Source organism: Eumetopias jubatus, unplaced genomic scaffold, assembly GCF_037043125.1.
Source record: "Eumetopias jubatus isolate StellerSeaLion01/CBP00866 unplaced genomic scaffold, mEumJub1_p1.0 scaffold_13, whole genome shotgun sequence".
In the NCBI taxonomy this organism is placed as follows: domain Eukaryota; kingdom Metazoa; phylum Chordata; class Mammalia; order Carnivora; family Otariidae; genus Eumetopias; species Eumetopias jubatus.
Genome location: NW_028274819.1, coordinates 107,069,159 through 107,076,109, shown reverse-complemented (window position 1 = coordinate 107,076,109; position 6,951 = coordinate 107,069,159). Strand labels below are relative to the sequence as shown.

General features: G+C 41.3%; 1 non-coding gene across 1 annotated transcript; it reads right to left on the bottom strand.

The window, feature by feature from the left end:
- Nucleotides 1-2,080: 2,080 nt before the first annotated feature.
- Nucleotides 2,081-2,186, bottom strand: LOC114211461 (U6 spliceosomal RNA). The gene has a single exon (XR_003609771.1). It is a non-coding gene; the product is annotated as a U6 spliceosomal RNA (small nuclear RNA).
- Between the last annotated feature and the right edge of the window lie 4,765 nt (nucleotides 2,187-6,951).

Genomic DNA, 6,951 nt, shown 5'->3' with positions numbered 1-6,951 from the left:
CATAAATGCACATACATCCTAAATTACCGTTGCCTTGTGCACCAGAAACCATGCTTTGTTTTCACCAAATCCCTTTTCCTTTTCTTCTTCCTGGGCGCATAGGAAGACGACGTTATTTTAGGGTGGGCCACGTGACTAGTTCTGCTCAGGGGCCTCTAAGCAGATGTGATGTGTGTCAGTCAAGGCCACAGTATGGAAGGGCAAAAGAAGTGTGGGTTCTCTGCATTTTCTGTTCCCTTCTGTGGCTACCTGCACGGTGTGGATGGTGGTGATGCTCTGGATAGTGTAGCCGTGTGATGCTAGCAGCCATGCCGATCCACACGTCACCGACTTGGAGGGGTCTGCCCTGGAGAGCCGCTGCACCTGCTGTGGATTTTCGTAAGCAAGAATTAAACCTTTTTATGTTATGCCCCTGAAATTGTAGGGTTTATTTGTTACCAAGCCAACATATATACATCCTTTCTTCTTCTTTGAGGGTAAGAGATATTATATCTACCTAAGGTTTTTGGTTTTGTCATTGTTTTTATTTTTGTTTTTTTTTTTAAGATACAATGTAAATGATTTTCTGAAGCCACCCTGCATTCTTATACTTCCATGCTCATTCTGGTATTGTCTTCTTGGTCTAGAAGGTTCCGAGGCAGACTTGCAATCAGTCTGAGGTCCAGTCCCTATTCTACTCTTTATAGGTAGAATCTTAAATAGATTACTTGGATTCCTCATTAATAAGAAAGTGATAATAATTCCTAGTCAAAGTGTTGGTTTTATTTGGACTTAATAAACCAGTGTTTCCAGAAGCCCTTAGTATAATCTCTGATTCAGAAGTTAAAATGCCTAGCAGAAACTCATTGATGGTTTTGCTGTCTTTTTCTTTCCCCCTTATTAAAAGCCTAACACATCCTTTTTTAAGGCTTACCTCAAATGTGACTTCTTCTTGCTTAAATGTTTTCCATTCTTCCTTTGCAATCATGAGGCTCGATATATGCTCCCTTGTTTAGCCTTATCTCGTTCTGCCTAGAATTAGAGCTATTTGTTCACACCTCTTACTGCTTTCTAGTAGATTTTCAACTCTTCAAGGGCAGAAAGACCTGTCTTTTTCATCTTTGTATTTTCTCCTTCCTCCTTCCAGCACCCAGTGAGCGCCTGGCGAGAGGAGGTTCTCGACGGTATTTATTAAAATGGAATGAAATGAAACCCAGTGGGTTTTGCAAATAAAATGGCCGTGTCTTTTCCCAGAACCTCCAAAGACATTTTGGAGAGGAAGTGTACCCAGTGTGTGTTCTCTAAATCATTAGCAAGGTTAAAACTGAAGGTCTGTGATATCTGGCAGCTCTGACAAGGAATATTCGGAGTTAACCAAGGTTTATGCGATAGTCATTCTACGCGGATTTGGCACAGCTCTGCTGATAACAAAGACTCCACAGAGATAGTTGACATTTTTCTTTACAGACCTCGTTCCGCTCAGCTCTGGACTCAGAGCTTCACTTAGCTTGCATAATGGCTGTCAGAAGAGCGGAGAAGCCTGCACCTTCAGTCTCGGAAGGCGGCGAAAGAGAGAATGAGACCTACCTACAAAGGCATTTTAGCTTTTGTTACCTTTTGACCACAGGGTTTAAAAATAATTGCAATGGCAGAGATCTAGATACTTAGGAGAGGACAGAAGCAGTGTGTTTTTAAGTGTTTGCTGTTGTTCTTTTCAAATAAGTCATAATGGTTGTTAGAATAGTTCATGGAATTATGGTTAGAACAATTTTTAAAACTTAGCTTTATAAATTTAGCTTTATAAAATTTAGTTTTATAATAAAGGAATGAGCCATTAACTTTAAGAAATATTCTGAGACATTTAAATAAATCATATTTTTTTGCAAGACATTTATCAACTGAGAAAAAGGTAAAAAGGAGCAGGTTATCAAAGAGGAGCAACCCGATGAAATATGTATGTCTCAAAAAGGGTGTGTGTGCCTATGCATAGAGAAAGCCTGGAAGGAAATATATCAAAACATTAATCATATGTGCTCTTTTCAGTTTTTGACTGGCAAAACTGTTGTGGGTAATTTTCATGTGTCTTGTTTGTTTTTTTGTTTTAAATATGGAACCTTCACAAATTTGCGTGCCATCCTTGTGCAGGGCCATGCTAACCTTCCTCTCTATCGCTCCAATTTTAGTATATGTGCTGAGGAAGCAAGCACAATTTTGATGTTTTTACATGTACTTTTCTGTGTCTCCGTTTATATTTCTATAGGATTTCCTTTTAGCTTTTCCCTTAGTTCTGCTGTAAAAACAGAAGAAATCAGAAAACAAAAGATAACTTATTTTGACTTAATGTATTAGCTTACCTTTAGGTACTTAGTATAGGTTAGGCTCATCTCTAAGCATTTTTCATGAGTTATCTTATTTCATCTTCATAAAAATCCTGCTATTATTTATATTTATTTACCAGGTGAAGGAATCAAGTCATGGGAAGGTTAAGGAACGTGGTTGTGGTGACCCGTATGTAATAAGTAAGAACTCAGATTTCACATCCACGGATTTGCTCCAGAGCTGTGCTCAGAACATTAGACCCCAGGCAATGCCTAGGATGCATGGAGGGGAGGGGAGGGGACGTTTATGATGACATGTGCTTGTATTATTTGGAGGGAATTCTGTTCCCAGCCCAGCCTGCTGAAAGCAGTGAGGAAGACTAGGGACTGATGTTGGAATGGAGGAGAGATGATCTCTGAATTAACAGGGAAGTAGGGTTGACTGGAAATAAAAATTGTTTTTTTTTATCCAGAACAAGTTCCCAATTTTTGATGGCCTGAATGATAGCTATAGAGTTGAGTTGGGTGGTCTTGGAAGGTTTTGACAGGAGAGTGAGTGGTATTCAACCCTGTTCTTTATTTTTTTTTTTTTGATAAGAAAAATATGTCTATTTTGTAATGTGTGTTACAGTAAAAAAGTCTATCTTTAATATATATATAAATCTCTTCCAAACCAGTAAGAATGGAAAAGTACAAGAACAGCCAACTACAAAGGAACATGTATGACCAGAAAACCTGTGGAAAAATACCTTTCTCATTAAAAAATTTCATAATCAAGCAATAAAATGTGATACCTATTTCTCTTGTCAAATTGAGAAATGATTGACATGCAGCACTGTATTAGTATTAGGTGTACAACATAATGATTTGATACATAAGTGTAACACAAAATACCTACCACAATAAGTGAGCATCCATCACCACACATAGTTACAAATTATTTTTTAACTCCATTCTATTCAATAAATATTACTAGAGACTACATCCTGGGGACGAGGCTCCATGCAAGTGGTTTTGAAGGCTGGGTGGGAGGCTGGGGCAGCCAGGACCTGAGGTAAGTCCCTGGAGCATAGGAGAGAGGTCAGGTTAGGCTTAGCCCACAAACAAGAATGCCAAGTGCCATCTGCATGCTGCTTTCCAGTTTCCAACGTGATTTCGTAAACTGTTTTACTTATTTTTAATTTATCCACTGAAGAACCTTACAGAATGGAAAGACAAGCAGTATTTAACAAGTACTCACTCTATGCTAGGAACTATGCTAGAATTTTTGCTCATTCTGGCTCATGCAACTTTCTGAAAAACTCCTTTTAGGAGGTCATGGTTATGTACTAGCCACCTGAATCTCGGAAGAGTGAATTAACACGCGGCGAACTCTGGAGTCCCCCTGCATCCAAATACAGAACTCTGTCTATTGCTCTGCTCTCCATGGGCTCTGGGTCATCTAAGGCTGACATAATGGAACAGGTGCATTTCTACAAAAGAGAGATGTTCTTAATCAACTTGGTACCCTTTTCAGCTTCTTTCTCACCTATAAAAGGAGTTCCAGTTTGAGCATGCTCACCTAGCAGTTTCTCAGAAAATCCCACTGTTCACCCACTGGGTCAGGATCCACTTGATATATTCATGGCCACCTAGTGCAGGCCTTAGGCCTTGGATTTAATTTTTTCTCCTCATTAGCCTACTTTGGAATTGGGCTCAGCAAAGCTCAGCATGGGGAATTTTGGTAAGATGGCGGAGGAGTAGGAGACCTGGATTTCGTCTGGTCTCAGGAATTCAGCTGAATAGGGATCAAACCATTCTGAACACCTACGAACTCAACAGGAGACCAAAGAAAAGAGTAGCAACAACACTCTGAACAGAAAAGCGACCACTTTCTGGAAGGTAGGGCGTGCGGAGAAGTGAATCCGAGGCGATACTCGGGAGGTTAGAGGGTGGGGGAGAGGGCCTCCATCGGCCGCTTCTCGCAAGTGCTAGAGCCGCGGAGCACAAAATCGGACCTTTTAGAAGCCGGCTCCGCTGAGGGACGTCGCTCCAGTGGCTAAGCTGGGGGTGGAACCCTCGCGGGACAGTGGGGTCTCAGGACCCTCGGGGTCACAGAAAGACCGGGGGAGCCTGAGTGTGGCAGAGCTCCCAGGGATCGGAGCGGGGAAGCCAGGTGCAGAGACGGAGCCGAGGCGCGGGCTCTCAGCTCGGGGTGGCCATAGACTGTGATCCGCGGCCCAGTCGGGCCACTGCTCCTCCAGCAGGGACCCCACAAGCGGCAGAGCCGGGGGGACTCCTCTTCCTCCCCCGGGAGGAGCGGTGCGGGAGCGCACCGCAGGGATCTGCTGGGTTTGGAGACTCCACACGGGGTCGGGTGCCAGAGATAGAAACCCTCGGTCACAGGCCAGGTGAGCACGGAGTGCGGCCGGAGACCGGGGAGACGGGAGTGACTGACTGCTTTTCTCTGGGGGCGCACTGAGGAGCGGGGTCCCAAGTTCTCAGCTCCTCCGGGTGGAGATTGGGAGGCCGCCATTTTCACTCTCGTCCTCCAAAGCTGTGCTGAAAGTTTGCAGGGAACAAAAGCTCCCGAGAGCAAACCCAAGCAAATGACTTAGCCCGGACCCCCGCAAGGGCAGGGCAATTCCGCCTCCGGCAAAGACATTTGGGAACCACAGCAACAGGCCCCTCCCCCAGAAGATCAGCAGGAACAGCCAGCCAAGACCAAGTTTACCGATCAATGAGAACAGCAGAACTCCAGCGCTAGGGGAATACCGCACATAGAATTCATGGCTTTTTTACCATGATTCTTTAGTCTTTCAAAGTTAATTGTTTTAATTTTTTTCTTTTTCTATTTTTTTTGAATTTTTCTTTTTCCCTTTTTCAACCAACATCTTATCAATCACTTTTTAAAAAAATCTTTTTTATTTCTCCTTTTTAGAGTCATATTCTACCACCTCATAGTAGTTAACCTTATCTTTGGTATATATAAAAGTTGTTCTCTCTTTAAAATTTTGGGATACAGTTACTTCTAACAGACCAAAATATACCCTAAATCTCTAGTGTATGGCTTTGTTTTAGTCTCCTGCCTGATCACATACTCTCTCCCCCCACCTTTTTTTTTAATTCCTCTTCCTTCTTTTTTCAACCAACTTCTTTTCTTATTAACTCCTTTTATAAAATCATTTATAATATTCATCGTTATAGTCATATTCCATCCCTTCATCGTATTTACCCTTATTTTTGTACATATATAAGTTTTTCTTTCTTTAAAACTTTGGGAGGCACTTTCTTCTAACAGACCAAAATACACCCAAAATCTACTCTGTGGCACTGATCTATGCACCAGCCTGATCATATTTGATCATATTCTGTTTGTTTGTTTGTTTCTATCTTTTTCTTTCTTTTTTTCCTTTTTTCTTTCTTTCCCTTTCTTTTCCCCTGGATTCAGGTCTCTTCTGATTTGTTTAGTGTATATTTTTCTGGGGATGTTGTTACCCTGTTAGCATTTTGTTCTCTCATTCATCTATTCTCCTCTGGACAAAATGACAAGACAGAAAAAAATCACCTCAAAAAAAAAGAACAAGAGGCAGTACCGACTGCCAGGGACCTAATCAATACGGACATTAGTAAGATGTCGGAACTAGAGTTCAGAATGATGATTTTAAAGATACTAGCTGGGCTTGAAAAAAGCATGGAAGATATTGGAGAAACTTTTATTTCTGGAGAAATAAAAGAACTAAAATCTAACCAAGTCGAAATCGAAAAGGCTATTAATGAGGTGCAATAAAAAATGGAGGCTCTAGCTGCTTCGGTAATGAGGCAGAAGAGAAAATTAGTGATATGGAAAATAGAGAAGCTGAGAAAAAAGGAGATAAACAACTACTGGATCACAAGGGCAGAATTCGAGAGATAAGTGATATCATACAAAGAAACAATATTAGAATAATTGGAATCCCAGAAGAAGAAGAAAGAGAGAGAGGGGCAGAAGATATATTGGAGCAAATTATAGCAGAGAACTTCCCTAATGTGGGGAAGGAAACAGGCATCAAAATCCAGGAGGCACAGAGAACCCCTCTCAAAATCATTAAAATTGGTCAACACCCTGACATCTATTAGTAAAACTTACGAGTCTCAGAGACAAAGAGAAAATCCTGAAAGCAGGTCGGGAGAAGATATATGTAATCTATAATGGTAGAAACATTAGATCGGCAACAGACCTATCCACAGAAACCTGGTAGGCCAGAAAGGACTGGCATGATATCTTCAGAGCACTAAATGAGAAAAATATGCAGCCAAGAATACTATATCTAGCTAGGCTGTCATTGAAAATAGAAGGAGAGATAAAAAGCTTCCAGGACAAACAAAAACTAAAGGAATTTGCAAACACAAAACAAGTCCTCCAAGAAATATTGAAAGGGGTCCTCTAAGCAAAGAGAGAGCCTAAAAGTAACATAGACCAGAAAGGAACACAGTCAATACATGGTAACAGTCACCTTACAGGCAGTACAATGTCATTAAATTGATATCTTTCAAGAGTTACCCTGAATGTAAATGGGCTAAATGTCCTGATCAAAAGACACAGGCTATCAGATTGGATAAAAAAACAAGACCCATCGATATGCCGTCTGCAAGAGACTCATTTTAGACCCAAAGACACCTCCAGATTGAAAGT